This window comes from Oreochromis niloticus, linkage group LG1 (genome assembly GCF_001858045.2).
Source record: "Oreochromis niloticus isolate F11D_XX linkage group LG1, O_niloticus_UMD_NMBU, whole genome shotgun sequence".
NCBI lineage: Eukaryota > Metazoa > Chordata > Actinopteri > Cichliformes > Cichlidae > Oreochromis > Oreochromis niloticus.
This window is the reverse complement of record NC_031965.2, coordinates 23,684,211-23,704,207: the sequence shown is the minus strand read 5'-3', so window position 1 is coordinate 23,704,207 and position 19,997 is coordinate 23,684,211. Positions and strand designations below refer to the sequence as shown.

The 19,997-nt window shown below is 38.1% G+C and overlaps 1 long non-coding RNA gene across 1 annotated transcript; it reads left to right on the top strand.

Moving 5' to 3' along the window:
• Positions 1-6,047: 6,047 nt before the first annotated feature.
• LOC112846755 (uncharacterized) lies at positions 6,048-15,916 on the top strand. The gene is made up of 3 exons (XR_003219877.1): positions 6,048-6,105; positions 7,269-7,420; positions 14,731-15,916. It is a non-coding gene; the product is annotated as an uncharacterized LOC112846755 (long non-coding RNA).
• The last annotated feature ends 4,081 nt before the right edge of the window (positions 15,917-19,997 follow it).

Genomic DNA, 19,997 nt, shown 5'->3' with positions numbered 1-19,997 from the left:
TTTTACGTCAATGTCATGCTGTCATCCATCTATGACCAATCAGACGGCGGTCATGGATGCAGTAAAGTCATCCTGCTTCCACCTCCATGTTAAAGTATGGGGATGGCATTTTTTGGTTCATACTCACCATTTGATCTTGGTGACTGTGGTCCCAACTGCCTCCAGATCATTAACACGCTCCTCCTGTGTAGTTTTGAACTAATCCAGCCACCTTTCTAATGATCATTCTCAGACCCCATAGGGCTAGATCTTTGCACGAGCAAGACCAAGGACATTTTATATTTCTTCTATATCCAAATAATTGCACAAACAGTGGTTATCTTCTCACCAAGCTTACATATTTACAAATCAAACAAATGATGATCTATACTTGGTCGTTTTTTTGGTCTCTGCTGCAAAAATCAAGACTCTTACTCCTCCAGTGCTACAAATCCAGACTATTTTCCTCAAAATACCATAATAGACACCGGCCTGATCAATAATAATCATCAGGGACACAACATAATGACAATTCATGTCCAGCAACACAAATCAATAGATTAAAGGTTTTGACTATATCATGAACTGCGTGAGACCAGAGCACCAGCATTGCACATTCCTTGAATTGTGCAATATTTTATTTACAGAAAAACACATCATTAGAAAAACATGACTAAATCAGCTAGCTCATGTTTGCACTACGTCAGCAAACAGCAGCTGTGTAACCACATTAGTGTTGGACAGTACTCCTGTTTTGAGACAACCTAACGCTGCACTACCAGCAAGCTAATGAAAAAGATAAGCTATTAGTTTAATTGCATGATATGCGTGACTTATTTTTTGCTCCCAATACCAATTTTTATTGGAATCGGCCTCAGTAACATTGTACACACCTACTATATATTATATAAATAAATGTATGTGGTTGTGTATCTCATAACAAGAGCAAGGCACTGATCTGTGTGACCAAGTAGAGTTGAGTGCCACACTGACAGGCTATTAGTCATACGGCTTTAGCCACTCAACCCCTATCACCATAGTAATCCATACCTCAGACAACTACTGTAGACATTTCAGTTCATACACTATACACACATACATTAACACATGCACATCATACAGAGTAGAAAACATTATTACAGATGACAGGGCATGTGACTTACAACAAGGTCAATCGACACTGACGGGTTTAAAAAGAAATGAATAAATAAAAATAACATGTTTAAATTGATCGGTGAAGATATCAGTCACTGTGAGTGTCAGACCAGCCACAAACCTGTGTCCTTTCAACTGTCACCCCCTTAGTTTGAAGACACACCCCCAGATCGCCACAATTTCAGAGAACCCAGGAGAGACATTTAGGAGATTTGTGATTTGTCTGTATTGCTAGTGTATGTCAGTCATGTCAACATATCAAGCAGCATTTCCTTTGACAAACATTCAAATATTCACAAGAAACAGAGAACACTACTTAAAAAGAGATTATCACAGGATGTTGTGGAGCTCGCAGAGTTGCTTGGAAACTGAGAGCCAATCATTTTCTTTTTCACTGAGCCACAGGGGACTAGTTTCGAGTTAATTGCAGTGAATCCAATTTTTTAATTAAAATGAACATCATGACGATCTGACTGGATTGGGATTTGTTATTGCTATTTCTTTCTTTCTCCCCGTCCAATTTTCTCTCCCCTGCAGGACAGCTTGAAAGAGTCCTGTTGTTTTATTTTAATTGGGGCAGTGATGTAATTGGCCTACTCCATGCTGGTCTGTTCAATTTAGATCCTAGTGTGCGTGTGTGTGTGTTTTGCGTGTGCGGTTTGTGTGTGCACATGTGTACTTGTTTCGAGATGTAGTGCGTTCTTGAACAGCTTTAAATATAAGAGATGGCGATACACAAAGTAAAGTGCACTCCATATAATAATGACATAAATCGAAAACAGATCATTTAGAACATGGGTGTAAAACAAATCCATCGGTGAACGAGCTCTAGTTACACAGCGAGAACCGGAATCTGTCTTAAATGAACTAAAACGCTCGTCTACAACAAGCTTGGCCAACCCGATCGTTCAGTTAATTTCCCACATTAAATTAATTTTGGAGTTTTGCATTACAGCTATTAGTAAATGTCTCTGAAGAGAGTTCTTATCTAACATTTTTGTAAATTCTATTGTGTTGTGTTACTAAAGTCATGTTGTGTCACTTCTGAAACACCCAATAAACATGCCCAACCCAGAAATTATTTCTATGCAAATTTACTGATGGAGAAATACAGAGCAAAGGGATGAGGCAGGGTGTTATAGGGAGGGGAATAAAGTACCTGGAAAAAAATTGAACCTGCAAATTAAATCTAAAATACACTTTAAAAAAAATATCTACTTTGTGCATTGGCTTAAAGGTGCACACCCTGCAGAGGTGACATAGTGACGCAGTAAATACCCATGTTTTTTTCACCCCTCACAACTACTGTGCTTTTAAATAGCACAGGTTAGGAGAAGAGAGGGCAGGGAGTTTTAATAACAGAGACATCTGCGTAATCATTTCAGAGCTACTTGTTTGCCCTTTCCTTATATAGTATAAAGACAAAATAGAGACAATGTGACATTTATCGCTCCACCTTCTCGGTGGCAATCCCCTGATTTGTGAATTCTGTGCAGGCAGAGATAGCATAGCTTTGAGCAATGACTCCCACCCGTCTAATAATATCTCTGTAATTAGCATATGCTTTGATTATAAAGGTCACTAGCTCGGCCTAACAGAACATCATATGAAGTGTACCATGGGAGGCTTGTTTAACAGTCTATTTCCATCTCTTTTAATCTTCATTCAGCTGTTTAATACCATATTTCTCTATGTTGAGTCAGAGAGTGTACTGTAAGAGACTGCTAATCTGCAGAGTATCTTTGAACTTCGTACTGTGGCCTATCTGGGAAAATGTTGAGCTGGTAACCTTGTCCTTAAGAAGGAGATCGGCTTAATTCTCTGACTCACATTTTACCAAATTTAGTTTGCCCAGTGTTGCAACTTCAATGCAGAATTTTTGTGAATTTGTGCCATGCTGCTTATGAAACAAAAAGAAAAGAAGAAAAGTGCAGTTTTTTTTAATTTGGTTTATTTTTAGCTGTGGTGATTGTTTTGGCTCATTTATTTATGCATTAGATAACCCCATAGTTAACAAAGTGGATCACATGGCAGTAAGTCATACTGGTAAGTTATAACTGAATCTCACTAATACTTAAAAATATAATGGTAAGATTTGGAAGACATTTAAGTGTTACTGAAAACCATTTATGACTTATATGTGCGTACTACACTAAAACATATCATGATGGGTTGAGTGGTAGCTTTACATTGGTGTTCCGAAAAATTCCATTCTGCATGCCCGAGGAAATATTAAACTTGTTTTTCGTGTTCCTTTCTTTCTAAGCTGATTCAGCAAAGATCAAACACAGAAGAACGAGACAGTCTGAATAAAACTTATGCTGGTTGCAGATCAGTACAGTAAAGTTGGCACATTCACCACACAGTCTGCCTATAGATGGTGCTCTGCTTGAGCTAGCAGGCTATTTTAAGTCTCCTCTAGCAAATACACTAACAAACAGAGAGGGGAGCCCCCGTGGGAGACCATTGTAAACAAGTGGGTATGATGCAGTGAGTGCAATCCTACTTTTTGTTTTAGAAAAAAATATTCTCCTTTCATCTGAGACAAACAAGTAGATGAACCAGCGCCTACGCTCACACACACACCGCACGTTAATTACCACATTCATTTACAATGTTTAATCTGTGCGCAAACTGAAAATACAACAAACAAACAAAAGGCAAACCAAGATTTTCCTGTTGTTTTGTTTGTTTATACGGGGAAACATTTAGCAGCGAATTCTCATCTGCAGAAAATTGGTCTGCACAACATTGTCCTGGTTTTGCCTTCTTCCATCAGTTCCACAAGATATTTCTGGCTTAATGATCTGGGTTACGTACAATAAAGGAATGTATTAAATTATCTGGGTTATGGACATCTCTGTAAAATTAAGAGTGAAAGAAAAAAATTGCTTTGTGTTGTGTATTCAGATGTGAGACCAAGTACAACTGAAGCCCAGCGACTGATCAAACATTTAAATCTCTGTCTGGGTCAGCAGTCCTTAAGAGATTTTAAGGAAAATGTAACTGTTATTATTCCACTCATTTAAAAAAAAAGGGCCGCAGTGCTCTGAGAGGATATGCTGAAATGTATCAGAGACATCCAAAATTACAACCTCATTCTAATGGTGAAAATGCTATTTTGATTTCAAACGATGTTAAGGTCCCACTAGTACGCACAAGCCCATCAAGCCTGGTCACCTGAGCTCCCTCCATTTATTATCAAAGCACACAGCACATTTGAACCTGAGGGAAATATGATGCCTGACAGCGCTTTTGTTGAGCCAGAAAAAACTAGCTGAAGTTTCACAATTACTGGTGACCAGGCAAAAACTACATAAATAAATAAATAAATAAAATCTCTCTTAGGGATCAGATCGCAACACTACACCCACTAGACGCTATAGATCGCTCTGTGGTTGCGGTCAACAAGGTAGTTCAAGGTATGGGATGGTCTGACCATCACAATAAAAATATTCAGTCACTCATAATATTCTAACATGGAGCATGAGTGCTAGTTGTCAGATAATCTCTTTACATCAGTTCATTAAAGCAGTGCCACTTATTTAATTACATCATACTCTTTGTGCAAACGGGGATTTTTGTTCAAGCGTGCACAAAAGTGAAACCCCACACTGCACACATTTGCACAAAGAAGTTTGCAAAACTGTACAATTTCAAACATATTAAGCTTTTCTGGAGTTCTTCTTTTTTAATAGTTCAACATCAGATGATTTTTCTTTTTTTTTCCCTTTAGTTGTGACTTAAAATGCTGCTCTTGTTAAAAAAGGGTGAAAAAAAGTCTCAGAAGAGCACTGATAGTGTGATGCTACATTTGAATTCTACGCTGTTGCAAAGCATGGTTAAAACTTGTTTTTATTACTCGTGTGACAGGGCCATGGACACACAGGTTTGTTGTTTCCATTCTCAAGCTTTGATCAAACTGTTGTTAGAGAAGATGAAAAGAGTCACAAAGAGCAGCTTCCACATCTGCAGGGAAGTCCCCTTTACCCAGTATAAAGAAACAGGAAAAAGGAAAAGAAAAGCAGAGGAGGACTCAGACATAAATGACACAACATTTCATTCAAACTGTCATAACCTTGCAACATCCTATCTGAAAAAAAAATTAGTAGGGCAGTAGGACAGATATAGCACAAAAAGCACCTCTTTAGTCTGAGTGATAATAAGCAACAAAGCAGCTATATTTGGACATTAAAAGAGTTCCTGGGTTAACGCTTCAGTGTTTTTAAAGGGTAATTTTTGAAGTCAATAGCAGTGTTGGTCAAGTTACTTGAAAAAAGTAATCAGTTACTAATTACTGATTACTTCCCCCAAAAAGTAATCCCGTTACTTTACTGATTACTTATTTTCAAAAGTAATCAATTACTTAGTTACTTAGTTACTTTTTAAAAACACGATTTACGACCTGAACAGGTAATAAAGCGATAGATCTTTCAGCCCAATTCTACGTTTTCTGCATAATTCATCATACAAAATGTAATCAAATGGAAAAGTCTCTTTTTAAAACTTGTTTTATTAGTTTTAATCTTTTAACTTTATGCATCAAGCAAAAATTAAATTATATGCAACATTCTCTGACTGGAAGAAATTTGTTTAACATTTAAACCTATTTTCTGCACATTCCAGCACATAAAATAAAAAAATTTTTATGTTTACACTCACTCTTTCAAATAGATGCAAGTAAAACACAGCAGAAAATAAATAAAATCAAAGACTAGCGGTCCTGTTGCTCTATTTTCACCTGTAAAGCAGGACTGGGGTAGGCGGAGGAGGTTTACCCTGGTGCAGGTGTGCTGCAGCGGTCAGTGGAAGAATCCGCGAGTTTCTCTGTGAATTTCACATTACGTCGTAGTACACTCGGTGCTTGCTTGGAAGTTTAGGGGTTTTTTCGCTGTAAAAAGAAGTTTTCTTCCCACGCACAACGGACACTAATGTTTTTGTCACTTTTTATGGAATCAAACTCAAAATAAGGTCAGTACTTCCACGCTTTAAACGCTGCATGCTACACTCTGTCCCGCACTCGATATATTATGATCTGCAGACAGCTGTTGTCACGAACGTCGCACTCGCTTACGTCACTGTCATGAGACGTTCTCGCAAAAAATCACGGTTTTAGTAACGCAGTAACGCAGCGTTCCTACGTGAAAGTAACGGTAATCTAATTACCGTTTTTGCAATAGTAATCCCTTACATTACTCGTTACTTGAAAAAAGTAATCAGATTACAGTAACGCGTTACAAGTAACGCGTTACTGCCCATCTCTGGTCAATAGACACCTCCACATTCCTACAAGTCAGTAGAGACATTTTTCTATTATTTTATTGCCACTATAAACAGGAATAAATGACTCCATAATCTTAAATTTAATATTTGAGATTTTATTTGTTCTGGTTCTCTTGCCCCCACCTACATCGAGGTTTGCAATCTGGGGAAAATAAATAAAATGTATCCATTCTAAAAAGAAAGATTAAAATGCTACTTTACTAGCAAGTTGAAATATATTAAATGTTTTTCATGGAAAAAAATATTGATTAATTCAGTAAAATGTTACATCTGTTACATCTGATGTATGAGAACTCGATGGCAGTCTCCTCATGGCAGAGGATGTCTTTTATAATCTTTTAATTAAACTAGAAGCATAAGGAAGTGTGCTCACACCCGCATTCACCCAGGCAGACACTCAAACAGGGCTTCATTATCATAACTAACCCCCTCCTGTGTTAGTTTAGACGGCGAGAGAGGGATCTCTGACACGTCTGACAACTACACTCTGAATTTAACAGATATTAGAGATGACCTCCGGCTCGTCTTCCTCAATACGCAATCCACATTTCCTGATTTTAAAAGAAACATCTCCCTTTTGTTGTTAAGAAGAAAAAAGGAAACATTCTCCTCCCCAATATGTGCAGTTCTCCCCTTTGTTCACCTTCTTGTTCACCCACTCTTGAATAGCAATTAAATTAATTCTCTTCTTTTCCTAGCTGTGTTCTGTGAGGACTTTTGTGTTACAGGGGATGGGGGAGGAGTGACACATCTAATCTAGCACAGCTTCGTATCTAGTGGAAGACTTATGAAATGAGAGGAAGGGGGATCTTTATCAGTGTGGAATTAGTGCTTCTCTGTGCTCCGTTCAGGAAGTGTATGGAGCAATTCTATTATAGAGAGAGGGAGCCTTCAAAGCGGCCAGCGCAGCCAGAGGACACCTTGGAAGGAAAGAGGACCATGTTGAGGAACAGGATAGAACCCTGCTGAACCAGCACTCTGCAGAGAGAGAGATCACAATCAGGTATTTGCAAAGGGCCTGCACAATTACCTCCTAAATAAAGGTCATTTTACATCACTCCAACACTTGTATGGGAGAGAAAATTGTAGTTATTACAAAAGCAAATTGAAACTGGAATGTATTTTTGGATTTACCTATGAATTTATGAGTAGAAATGGCACTGTGGGACACAGAGGACAGGCATGCATCCAGATAACTGGTGGCACTTAGTTAAGGAGTATTAGTCAGACTTCCACAGCATTTCTTTTACAGATAATGCTCATCTCTGATAAATATTTACAGGAATATATAATATTTCCATCCATCCATAATCTTAACTGCTTATTGTAGGGTGCTGAAGCTGATCCCAGGGGGTGTCTCTGTAGAGGTACCCCCATTAAAGCAGTTTTGTCACCACTTTGCTGATCACTGGGATGTCCTCCACTGAGCCCGTTCTCACTGCCCCTACCTTCTGCCAGTTTTACTTGTTTTATCTCTTCTAGTATAGTCCCCTGCACTTTCCATTAATGTTCCTCTGTTTCATAAATGAGGCAAAACAGCATGGATCCAGGTGATGAGGTTTGTTTAACAACATGATTGCACCCTTCTCCCTATTCAAAACTGCAGTCATATTAATCCTCATCTCAGTCTTTGCAGGTGGGTCTAGCATTGATTTGATCAGCTGAGATAGCAGAACCTATTTATAAGGGAGATGACATTTGGATTTTTTTGAGTTGCCGATGGTATATTTAGTAAATCGAATTTGTGAAGCCTATTAATATTCAACAAACTAATTAAACTTATAGTCAGGGACAACATTCTACCTATGTTAATAGGTAAAGGTAAAGTAGTCAAAGATACTGTGATTTAAAAAAAAGAAATTCCCACAGATGCTTGCCCACCATTTGCTGAAATGCAAATCAGTCACACTTGTGATCCACTCAGCAGAGGTGCATAGAGTGGACTTTATAAAGATGGAATAGATATATAAGTCATAGTACAGATTTATTTGCAGACATGCATAAAAGAACAATGCTAATTTATTGCAAAGGGAACTTGATGATAACAATAAGAAAAGTTTTCAAGTTTGCAAGAATAAGACTTGCTTTTTTCCTTACATTCTCCTTTGCCCTGATGAAAGCCAATAGGCAAGAAATAAGCATTTAATCTGACAGAGCATTGACATACTACAATGTTTCTGAAATGTATATGTCTCAGTTCATGCACCGGTGCTGCACATTTTACATGATATATTTCACGTCATGTCATTACAGTCATACATCACATTCTTTTAATTTCTAGAACATCGTCCTTTTAGTTGGGCTTTGGTGTATTCTCATTTCAAGACAGAGAATTGGTTATATAGATAATGTTTCTTTGACAGGGACATCATTGGCCTAACACATATGCACCATTAGTAGTGCATTATCCTGACAGCTTCACAGCCACCAAACTCTGTATCACTGAACACGTTACCAGGTTCACACCAGGGACTGAGGGGCAACTGAAGAGGGCCTGCAGGGGCTCTAAAGTTACTGAGGACTCACATTGTGGTTTAAATGATCTGGCCCTGCGGAAATGTAGAAATTTACTCATGGCAGTAATTGTACCTCACAGCTGGAATTGGAGCAGATACAGAAGAAAGTGTGAAGGGGGAGAGTATTTTCTAGTATGTCAGGATTATGTAGAAGTGGATGGCTAAAGTAAAATATCTATACTCATGAGCTGCACATAAAAAGTACAATTCTTATACACTAAAAGTAAAGATGCCCAATTTATCTCTGCACCCTAAAAAGCATGATTCACCTCCCCAACAACAAAGACTGCTATCAATATTAATTGCAGTAATGTGAAAAAGATTTTCACAGGACTGTCTTGATACATTCTCAATCATCCAGGTAAGTAAATCTCCAAAAGTTGATTCTGTTCATCTGGACGTAGCGTTTTCAGTGGGCGAAACGTTTCGGCACGTACGTAAATGGCCTCCTTGACTCTGCGCTCAACCAGCGTTCCTCCTTGTCCAGGATGTGTATATCCTCATCAGTGAAAGAGTGTCCACTGGCCTGTAGGGGGCTTTTAAACCCCAAAACAAGCTGCGCCAAAAATTGGTCTACCCCAAGGATCGGGTCCCCCAACACAAACAGAGCAACACAGTGTACGCTGTTAAGTGCCAGGAGGATTGCCAGGATTTATACATCGGGGAAACCAAACAACCTCTGGCGAAGCGGATGGCACAACACAGAAGAGCTACCTCGTCAGGCCAGGACTCTGCAGTCTATTTACACCTACAGCCCAGTGGACACTCTTTCAATGATGAGCCCATTGTTCCTTCACTTGGATGAGTGACGTTTTCTCCCACTGAAAGCGCTACGTCCAGATGAACAGAATCAACTTTTGGAGGTTTTCACAGGACTCTTTCACACGGCTTCAGTGAAGAACCAAATACACCTTTGCACAGACTGTACAATGTTCAGAAAAATGCAAAAAATGTACAACTGTACATGAAACTGCTACATCCCAGAATCTACAGATGCCAGATGTTAAATGTTGAACTTCAAGACAGTATAATTAGAAAAACACTGAACAAGTTTGGCTTATATGGAAGGGCTGCCAAGAGAAAGCCTTTTCTCTCCAAATACAACATGGCAGCATGGCTTAGTTTTCCAAAGTTGCATCTGAACAAACCATGAAACCTTTGAAGTAATGTCCTATGGATATACAAGACAAAAGTGGAGATGTTTGACTATATTGCATAGTGTGACTTTTGGACAAAAACCAAAAACAGCATATCAGCACAAACACCTTATACCAACTGTCAACCATAGTAGCGGAAGCGTGATGATTTGGGTTTATTTGGCAGCCAGAGGAACTGGAACACCTTGTAGTACTTGAGTCAACCATTAACTCCTCTGTATACCAAAGAATACTAGAGTCAAATCTGAGGCAAAAGTTTGGCTGAAATTGGGTTGCACAACAGGACTAGGGTTCCAAGTAGACCAGCAATCCATAATAGAATTGCTAAAACAAAAAAGAATCAAGATGTTGCACATATTCAGTCCAGACCTGAATATAATTGAAAATAAGTTATGGTAAGTGACTACTGCTAAAGGCAGTGATGACAATACTCCATCAGGCTTTTACGGCTAAGGGGTAAAAACTTAAAAAAAAAAATGTTAGCACATGTCTTACATACTCCTTTAATCTAGCAATTTCTGCATACCACAATGCACACCATGCAGCCCAAACATAAAAGCAGAGCTACATAGTTGCATCTCTCTCTTCTTTATCACTGTATCATTGCATAGTCAGCAATTATCTATAATTCAATACTAGTAACTGTAAGTAAATACAGTTCATTAAAACATTCAGCTGTTTGAAGGTAGCGGGACACATGTGAAAAGTGCTGTGTCAGGATCCAGTTCCTTATGTACCAAATTCCAATCTTACTTTTAATAAATCATGTTCAAATGACATTTTGTTGCTATAAAATTGCATCAATACAGCCCAGCATTAGTAGATCAGCATTAATAGATAAGATGGCACTTACATGTTACATCAGTTTTACAATGGATTGTTATCAACAGCTAAAAGACTAGCTACATTTCAAAAATACAGATTTCTTTATTTCTCTGGCACAAAATGAGGAATGTTTAACTACAAAAATGAAATGCACTGACACAAAAATACAGTGTAGTCAACTCTTGCTATCGGGCAAGTTGTTTATAAAACACTGGTATCAACCCAGAATTTCACAATCTCTGCATCCCTAAAAACAACCCGATTCAATATATCTGACTTGTCAGTTATAACTTGTTAGTATGTTGCTATTTGGGTCATTCAAACTCCAAAAACTTAGTCATGACTCTCTGAACTGAATGCAATCTGAAATGGAAAAGATACATAAATAATATACATTTTGTTCTGGACGACCATCTAAGATATAGTAGTTGATCATTTTATCTTCAGAAGCTCTAAAAACAGAGGTATTTTGTTTCTATCTATGCCAACTTAAACCCAAGAGTGGTCATAAATAGAGGGCATTTATGCATGATGTAGAGAGGACTACAACCCTCATGCCTTATTCATTCTAGGGCACAACGCAAAATCAACAGTTTTCAAACACAAACTGTGTCCATGTGAAAGATACTACTTTAGGGATTCATTAAAAGACATGCAATACAGTGTGCAAAGAAAGCTTGCATTTCCCTTCTGATGTAAACCTAAGGGAAATGCACTCGCCAGTCACTTTGTTAGGTACTCATTAATGCAAGTATATCATTTATACTTCAATGCATTTCAAAATGTAGACAAGATCCTTCGTGGAAGTTCAAACTGAGCATCAGAATGAGGAGGAAAGGTGATTTAAGTGGCTTCAAACATGGCATGGATGCTTGTGCCACACAGATAGTCTGAGCATTCGAGAAACTGCTGCTCACATGGGATATTTCCAAACATCCATCGCTAGGGTTTGCAGAGAATGGTCTAAAAAAGAAAATCTCCAGTGAGCTGCAGTTCCCTGGGTAAAAATGCCCTGTTGATGACAGAGGTCAGGGGAAAATGGCCAAACTGCTTTGAGCTGATAAGAAAGCAACAGTAACCCAAATAAACACTTACCCCAGCAAAGGTATGCAGAATAGCATCTCTTAGCATCACACTGAACCTAGAAGCAAATAAGCTACAGCATCAGAAGACCACACTGTCACCAACAACTGTGTTGTTGGTGCCCATGTTTATCTCTTTATGCCCACAGTAACACATCTTCCGGCTGCTAACAGAATAATGCAATGATGGACCATTTCATAAAGCTCATATCATCTTAAACTAGTTTCTTGAACTTGGCAATGAGTTCACTATACTCAAATGGCCACCAGATCTCAATTCAACCGAGCACCTTTTGGATGTGGGGAAACCGGTGATTTGCATAATGTATGTGGAGCTGAAAAATCTGCAGCAACCGTGTGATGCTGTTCATGTTAATATGAATCAAAACCTCAGCAATTTAGTATGTTCTTTCTGAAATCACACACATACCTAAAATTAAAGCTAAAAAGTATACACTTCAGTTTCTCCTTGATTGTTCAATTGTTTGATTTAAAATCTACTGTGGTGTCATTGCTGAAATACTTTTGGATCTAACTGTATAAAACCCACAGATCAGCTTGTATGTATGACTTATCTAGTCATTTTCTGCTGCACAACCATCTTTGTATGAATAAGATTATGATATCAGAAAATGTACTTACTAAACAAGGACGTAACAAAAATGCTAGTTGCAAGCATTATGATGGCAGACATCATCACAAAATATCAATTCATTACATCCGTTTAAACAGTAAAAAGAAGAAGAAGAAATTAAACAGACTATCATTTAACATATATAAATTTCCAAGCTGTGGCCAAACAGACCATTTTAAACATCAATAATAAAAGATTTCAGTAGAGCACTCATATATCATATCCATGATTTTATTACAGTTTTACTGTAAGAAAGAACTTTGATACTGCGTCTGGTTGATTTGTGATGAATTATCATTATTATGGTCTGATAAGATTTCATAGAATCCATTCAATGGATGAATATATAAGAGAGAAACATCACATGATGTTTCAGCCATTAGAGTTGGAACTGAGACGTAGACTGAAGTGAAGTGATTATGAATACTGAAAACCAGTAATTATAAAAATAGTACCTCTTTAATGTATACTTGAAATAAGTCAGAATTCCCCTCTTCTTAGTGCGTTTTAATGTCTTTTTTTTTTATTGGGGGGATGATTGTGGGAACAACTTAGTGTATGGCTCACTCCTATTCAAAAGGATAATGGCAAGTCATTGTAATAGCGGCAATAAAAGTCTGGCTGTGCCTTTAGAAAGATGAGAGACATACACGGAGCGAGAGAACAAGTGTGTGCAGACAGATGATTGACTGTTGATACTGGATGAGGGAGTGTGTTTATTGATGGTGGGACGGAGAAGTTTTCTTTGCAGAAACCACATGACCCTCCTACACATAATGCATCCACGGAGGAGCGCAGCACAAGTTTGCATTCAATACAATATAAAAGGCAGACATTAAAAGATCTCTACACAAAGGCACATGTATAGATATGCATGCATACGTATGGGTACACCCAAACTGACAAACACAATTTCCATATTTACTGTTGGGTGAGAAAAGGAAATGGGGGGAGGGCAAAAAAACTCATAAATAAATGACAATGCACAGCTTGCCCTGGAAATAGAAGCATAATTTTGTGTTTGTATTATATTCAGGCGGGCAAAATTTAATCTCCCTTTTAATACCCTCTATTGTATAAACAGGAGAGAGGTTGCTGAAATATAAATATTAGGAATGTAACCTTATGAAAATCGATTTGGCATTGAAAAATATTATCTTTTCCTGGTTGTTTATTAATGCAACTCCAGACATGTAGCCACTATCAATGAGAAAATCCCTGTTTTATTTTTATGTTGTATAGGAGAGAAAGAAAGAAAAGGCTGGAGCCAAATGTAATATAAAGTTACTTCACATAAATCCAGTGAAAACAACTACAGCATTGTTTTTGAATAGATTGTGATCGAAGTGCACATATAACATAAATAAGCCCTTATCTTAACCAAGAGGAATATGGCCAACTTTGCAGAGAGAGGGAAAAAAAGTATCCTACATACTGAAATGCTTTATTAAAATAATAGATAAAAGGTATCATTTTACTTCCTTATGAGATGAAGAAATTATATTACAAGCCAAAAAATTTGATTTTTATTAAATCTGAACCAAGAGGACAGCATGCCACTAATGTAAACTCAAAGTTAGTAACACTTAGAGCAGCAGCAGTTTCTTTCTTTTTTTTTTTTGGCTACATATCAAGAGCTCTGCAGAGGGTTGTTAAAAATTGGATCTGATCTGCTGTTATATCATACTGTAAATGGTTGAGCCACAGAAACCAAACAATTCTGCCAGCAGACTAATCACTTGGGCTGGTAAACCAATCCTCCATGGACATGCACCGCAAGTATGAAAGTGTGTCTGCAGCCCCGATTATTTATTCATTTTGTTTGATTCAGGATGATGTTCCTCCCTTGAATTACAGTTTTCCTATCTGGCAGGAGCGCTGGCACTATGCCCTCTGTTTAAGATATCAAAGATTTGTGGCATCTCGTTGCCTTGTGTTGGCTCGCCAGGGGAGTTTCACTAAACATGAAATGGATAAAGCCACAGTGATGTACTGTAGGGAAAAAAAGGGAGCAAAAAAAAAGAGAGAGAGAGAGAGGAAGACAAGAGGGGAGGAGGGATAGAAAAATGAAAAGATGCAATGGTGTTCTTCTGTTTCAGGGAGAGAAGAGCTGTTGCTGCCTCCGGAAGCTGCTGCCTTTCCAAGGATGGAAGAGCAAGTTGGTCTCAGGAGAGCAAGTCTGTGGGAACGATGAGTTTAAAATATCACTGGAGAGGATTGGTTGAGCCTGTGTGTTTCTGTAGTCTGTGTATATTAGATACTGCAGATTAATTAATTTTCCAGCTTTGGTTTCCTCTATTCATTATGAAGTGCAACACAAACAGAGCAGATAAATTTAAGAAAGTACATGCCATTAATTATGGACGGCCTTTTTAGACTTTATTCTCCACTTAATTTTAGTTCAGCTAGGGAGGTGTAAACACACAGGAAGGATGTTCTAGGAAGTAGATACACAGTTACATACAGAGATAATTTTTGTGACAGGCGTATTTTCAGATGTGGAAGCAATTCACTAAATCTTATGAAGTTCCCACGAGTAAGTCAAGAGCAATCATTCCTTAGATGGAACAGCTAAATGATGTCTTCAGCCATGTGTAAAGACCCTTTTAATATCGGGATATAAGCAGCTCTTAAAGACATGGAGACGATGTCAACACAAATGCAATTTCCACTGCATAGGCATGAAGCAGCCAGACTGTCTGTCCGACCTGCTTTTAAGACAACTTATTCCAGAAAAACTGCTCAATATGGGATAGACGTCATGCTGAAAATCAATATATTTTACACAACAAAACTAGAGCTGTAGCTAACAGCTATTTTATTAATTATTTAATGTTCATCAGAACTTTAGAAATCTGACAATGATTTGTTGAAATCAGTGTCAGACCTAAAGGAATCAAAGAATATTTGGGTTTTTTTCCCCATTTGCTTAAATTAAAATAGTAAAATTCTGTGTTGATACCTTTAAATAAAAAATTTGTGAGATGACACTCCTTACCACAGCACCACCATGACCCCACCATTATGGTCAAAATGATTATCTCAGTGATTTTGAGATCCTGATTATCTGCCACGATTAATCCCTAATTTTAGTGACAAAAAGTTTATTGCACTTTCATGTAACTATAACCCTGTTTTCACATTCAAACATCAACGTAAGACTGGTTCCCCGCATTCACCTAAATTCAGTGCATTTCTTTTAGAAGAATTTTTTTTTTTTAAATGTAATGGCAACTTGGCACTGCTTTCACATTCACACTGTGCAATATTCCTGTATATACATAATTTGCCCTAGGGATCAATAAAATATTCTGATTCTGATTCCTGTTATTTAAAACAGAAGGGGATGAAACATCTTTTATCTTTCAATATATCTTTTATCCAGTAAGTTTACTTTTAAATTTTCCTGAAGCCTTGATTAGTCACCATGTTTAGTGATACAGATAAGGTCAAATAGTATGGCATGACCGTTGCATGTTTTTTCTTGCCCTTTGTGAATTCATCACACGACAGTAAGTGGGGTGTTTTCAAGCTGTTCAATAAGTGTTGCTTTTCCTGTACTGATACAACTCCACAACACTCTTTGTGCATGATGTGTTCTTGACCTGTTCTTGATGAACATGAAAGCTACTTTGTGCTGCTCCCTTATCACTACAGTCAGTAGCTCACTAGCTTTAGCAGATTTTTTTTGACAGATGACTACGGAAGAGGATTAGGGCCACTGGGGTGGGCATGTCTTTTTCTTCTTCTTTTTCAGAACTCTGAGAAAAAAGTCAGAATTCTGAGAAAAATGTCAGAATTCTGAGAAAAAATAATTCTGAGATTAAAGTCAGAATTCTGGCTTTTTCCTCAGAATTCTGACTTTAATCTCAAAATTCTGACTTTTTCCTTAGCATTACTTTTTTCTCAGAATTTTGAGATTAAAGTCAGAATTCTGACTTTTTCCTCAGAATTATTTTTCTCAGAATTCTGACTTTTTCCTCAGTATTATTTTTTCTCAGAATTCTCACTTTAATCTCAGAATTCTGACTTTTTTCTCAGAATTTTGACTTTTTTCAGAGAATTCTAGAAAAGAAGAAATAAAAAGACTTGCCCACTGGTTTTTCCCCAGTGGCCCAAATCCTCTTCCGTAGATGACCTACCTAGCACACCCCAAAAAGGATTTGTGTGTCCAGCATTAGTCGAACAAACAACCTTTGGTTTGCCAGGCAGTTGTGTAAACCAGAACATTTTAGAGCTACTGAACATGGTTAACATGACTTGGTCTAAATCTTGCCCTCTGCTGTGTCAGGGATTTTTTCCCGTATACCAGTCAGTTATAGGATTATTAACAGCTGCCTAATATTGTGTTGGTTCCCTTTTTGCACCAAAACAGCCCTGACCCGTAGAGGCATAGACTCTACAGACCACCAAAGGTGTTCTGGGTTTCTGACACCAAGAAGCAACAGATCCTTTAACTCCTCTTATGAGAAGGGGCCTCCATGGATCAAACATGTTTATCCAGCACCTCCCACAGATGCTCAATTGGACTGAGATCTGGGGGACACCCCAAACTCAAGGCTATGCTCCTCAAATCATTCCTGAACCATTTTTATTTTGTGGCAGGGTGCATTATCCTACTATCCTATAAAACAAGTATGTGATGCACACACATCCAGCCATCCATGTGACGTAAAAGAAAACATGATTCATCAGACCTGGCCACCTTCTTCAATAGTACTGTGGTCCAGCTCTGTTGCTCGAATTCCCATTGTTGCTGATTTTGACAGTGGAGAGGCGTCAGCATGGGCACAGTGATTGGTCTGCAGTTTTGCAATACCATGTTCATCAATGACCCTTGGCCACCCAGCTGGTTCACCACTGTTCCTTCCTTTCCTGACTTTTATACAGACAGATACTGACCACTGCAGAGCACTGCAGACCAGGAAGAAACCACAAGAGTTTGAGTTAGAGATGCTCTAACCTAGTCGTCTAGCCATTATATTTTGGCCCTTATCAGACTCCCTCAAATCCTTATGCTTGCCCATTTTTCCTGTTTCTAACACATCAACTTTGAGGACAAAATATTAACTTTCTCTCTTATATCCCACCCACTAACAGCTACCATGATGAAGAGATAGTCAGTGTTATTCATCTTAGCTGTCAGCAGTCATAATGTTATGCCTGATGTTGTAACACAGTTTTACGTATAGACTAGTCCAGCAAACTGAAATTCTGATTTGCTTTGTGTTCTCTTGGCTCTCTTTTCAATATTACTCAGTTATGCTCATTTAATTGTGGGGAAACAAAGATGATTAAAAGTCAATGAATTCAGCATTAATTTTTGTCTATATTGGTGAACAATGCAAATTTTGGCACAGACTGATGTTTGACCAATATGTTAGTGAATCTCTAGAAATTGTTCATCTACAACAAAACAAATATTATTTTACAATGGAAGCTTAGTGATTGGTCATGTCACTCAAAAAGTTTGTTTTTCCTTTTTTGATCAAACATTCAGTGCTGAAGTTTCTTTTAAATTGTCACTTCTTGGTATACATCTTTAAGCATTTGGATGACAACAAGACCTGTCTCCTCCTAAACTGAAGCAATATAAATTTACCTCTGCATAATGGGTGGGATAACAGCAGGAGACACCAGGGCTAATACCACACTAGGTTTCTGATTTCCTGTCTAAATCAGCATAAAGCATCTTGCCTTCAGATGGATTACCTGTCGGTGCATTAAGTACAACTTAGACCACATCTGAAGCCACAAGAGACGCCAGCTTGCTCTTCCTGAAATGCTTTAACCATGGCCTCTTCAAAACCACAGAGCTATTACATCTGGCTGTTAAAAGCATTGAGAGAGACGTCCAAAGTCAAAGCTTAGTGGGAGCATGTACCAAGGTGACTAAACATATCCTTCTCTGTCCAAGTCAAAATTATTCCTGATGGAACTACAGGTACCTCCCTCATCTTTGCATCTTAGGCACCAATAGCCCCAACAGCTCCTCCTCAATCAGCTTGGTTTCCTTAAAGACCACAATACATACAGTAAACAAGATAACATGGTGGAAGGAAAGACTCAAACTATTTTTTTTAAAAAACAGGCAAAGAACCAAACATACAGGAGATGCATTTGATCAATGGCCTCAACTGAGGGGCAATGGATTTCACATTGTAACCACTTGGCATCTGTTTGCTAACACTCCCCCAGTGCAGCGCCCCCCCAGTCTTTTTTTTTGTCGAGGAGCGGTGATCAATGTGGAGAGACGTGTTCCTCTCTATACACACATACATACTCATGTGGACACACAGAACACCATATCACTCTAGAATCAGAAGGTAAAGTTGGCTGGAGAGATGTGGGCCAACAGAAAATCCCACTGCTTACATGAACAATGGCTCAATTAGAGAGGTCTGTTCATGTTATGAGATTGCTTTTCAGGGTTTGTGCTCTCCCAGGTTAACTCACCATTTCATTATGTAGTCACATGTAGCAGCAGCACTATGCAATGACTTCCTTCGTAAATCATGTTCATGTGAGCAGGAACAAAAGTGCCTTGCTGATATGCAAGTGAATTTCAGATTGCTTTGTGCTTGTATTGATAAAGACTTCATCAGTAAGTCAGAGATCTCTTCCCATTGATAACAACACTGGACTGTGATTTCTCTGTATACGTGCATGTGAAAAAAAACTTTGGCTTAAACAGCCATACAATGAACAATAACAAAGGCTTCCTGACAATAAATTATAAATACAAATAGGGCAGGGCAATATGGCCAAAAATATTTATCACGATATATATTTTAAAATTTGACGGCCGATAACGATATAACTGACGATATAATTGACACGAGATAAAATACTTTACAACTCCACAACTTTATTAGTGCAAAAAAAACCCCCATCCATGTATTTTCACTTAAACAAGCAGCTCTTTTTTATGTGCATTAAAACTATATAAAAATTTAACAGTGCAAATGCAAATTCTTTGCTGAGAGTTTAACCAAAAGGCATTTCCAGTGGGAATTGGCGGACATATCCTGAGCATAACCATCTTAAAAAAAGGTTATACACACAATGTGGTAATATTATGTTGAAGCACAGTACATATTACTCCATTAGGCTCCTGACTACGGTAGCGGTAATCCTCAGACAATCCATCAAGCGGTGCGGCTTCGTAGCTTAGCAAAGTCGTACTAAAACATTTTTTGACAGATTTTTGAGCGCCGTGTACCACATAAAATCGGTTCGGTAATAACGACGGCCCGCTTGCATGCTCTACCAAAAAATGTGCTTTGGTGTGTATCTGACGGCCGAAAGTCAAACCAGTTCCACACCACTGAAGTTGCACCATTTTTACAAATCAATTCTGGTTCAT